Below are 2,391 nucleotides of genomic sequence, written 5' to 3'. Positions count from 1 at the left end.
AAAAAAGATATTCATATTAAAAGTTTTTTTTATTTTCTGTATACATGTACGTGTGTTTATTTGGTTTCTACTTTTTGCCTTCACAAAATTAAAAAGGCTTAAAATTTAATACCAAGAACAATGTTTAAGATAAGGACTAGAAACAAAAGCCTCGTAAAGAACAAACGAAGATAAATACATTTGGAAAAGAAATCAGATTGCTGCAACAAAATATTGAACAATAATAATAATGCAAAAAAAGTAGCATTCACACTGTCAGATAAAAGTATGTCTATCATAGAATGCTTTGACTCTGAGGTTCAGTGTGGAGTCATCAGTTAACTTTTTCTTTTTTCCAAAGTCTCAAAAAATAAACAACCAATATTTATAAATAAAAATAGAAGATAATTTCAAAAAACAGATCATGCAAAATCTTACAGATAATAGAAAAAGAACAAATACTTCAAAAACATTCTACTTCATCTGGATATACCTGATATTAAAATTGGAAAAAATATGTTATTATAAAGGGAAATAACAAACATATTTCACTTATAAATGAGGATGCAATATCCTACACAACACATTAACAAGTTGAATTAAAAATTATTGTTCAAATAATGTACTTTGGTCAAAATTAAATCCAATTTATGTGAGAATTAGTCATTATTTTCTTTTTTTCTTTTCCTTTCCCTCACCCCCTCCCTCCTTCTCTGTCTGCTCTCCCCTTCCCCCACCCCCCACCATGTCATTGTCATTAATTGTCCTCATATCAAAGTTGAATACATAGGATTCATGCTTCTCCACCCCTGAGAAGCTTCACTAATAATGTGTTCCACCTCCATCCCGGTTAATACAAATGCTGCAAAATCTCCATTTTTTAATGGCTGAATAGTATTTCCTGGTATACATATACCACAGCTTGCCAATCCATTCCTGGGTTGAGGGGCATTTAGGCTGTTTCCACATTTTAGCGATTGTAAATTGAGCTGCGATAAACAGTCCAGTACAAGGGTCTTTATAATAAAAGGTTTTTTTTCCTTTCTGGATAGCTGCCCCATTAATGGGATTGCAGGATCAAATGGGAGGTCTAGCTTGAGTTCTTTGAGTGTTCTCCATACTTCCTTCCAAAAAGATTGTATTAGTTTGCAGTCCCATCAGCAGTGTAAAAGTGTTTCTTTCTCTCCAAAACTCAGCATCTGCAGTTTTGAGATTTTGTGATATGGGCCATTCTCACTGGGGTTAGAGGATATCTCAGGGTGGTTTTAATTTGCATTTCTCTAATAATTAGGGATGATGAGCATTTTTTCATATGTTTGCTAACCATTCATCTGTCTTCTTTAGAGAAAGTTCTATTCATCTCTCTTCCCCATTGACGTATGGGATTGTCGGCTTTTTTCATGTGGATTAATTTAAGTTCTATATAGATCCTAGTTATTAAGCTTTTGTCTGATTCAAAATGTGCAAATATCCTTTCCCATTGGGTAGGTTGTCTATTTGCTTTGGCTGTTGTCTCCTTAGCTATACAGAAGCTTTTCAGTTTAATTAAATCCCACCTGTTTATTTTTATTGTTGTTGCAATTGCCATGGCAGTCTTATTCATAAAGTCTTTCCCCAGGCCAATATCTTCCAGTGTTTTCGCTATGCTTTCTTTGAGGATTTTTATCTTTTCATAGTAAAAGTTTTATTAGAAATATTTTATGGGTGTTCCATTGCGCCAATCAGAACATATGTACTATCTCAGTACAAGAGTGGACAGTGGGTTCAGGAATTATCAGCTATGTTCATTATGAGGAAGAGCTCCATCAATCTTTCACCTAAAGGTTTTGGCAGATATTAATGATTGACAGCTTAAAAATGATGCCTTAGGGACAGGTGCAGGATTACAGGGACTTCTGTTGACCTTTGTACTGAAGATTACAGCCAAGGCAATTTGGTTGGAAAAAACAAATAGAAAATTAAGAAGTAAAACTGTTTTTATTCACAGATGACAGAAAATCCCCCAAAATTCAGTGAACAACTACTAGAATAAACAAATTCAATAAGGTCACAGGATACAAGAGCAAAACGCCAAATCAACTGTATTTTTATACATTAACAGCAAGCAATTTCAAAATGAAATTAAGAAAACAATTCCATTATCAACAGTATCTAAAAGAATAAAATACTTAAGATTTAAATAAATGGAAAGACATCATTGTTCATAGACTGAAAGACTTAGTATCTTATAATTATGACAGCATATGACAGCATCACCACCCAAATTGATCTATGGAGTCAATATAATCACTATCAAAATCCCAGATAGTTTTTTTGCAGATTGACAAACTAATCCTGAAATTCACCTTTTTTTTTTTTTTTTTTTTTTTGAGACAGAGCCTCAAGTTGTCTACCTGGCTAGAGTGCCCTGGC

The sequence above is a fragment of the Otolemur garnettii genome, unplaced genomic scaffold (genome assembly GCF_000181295.1).
Source record: "Otolemur garnettii isolate 467f Iridium unplaced genomic scaffold, OtoGar3 scaffold00016, whole genome shotgun sequence".
Taxonomy (NCBI): domain Eukaryota; kingdom Metazoa; phylum Chordata; class Mammalia; order Primates; family Galagidae; genus Otolemur; species Otolemur garnettii.
The sequence above is the reverse complement of the archived record's forward strand: the minus strand, read 5'-3'. Positions refer to the sequence as shown.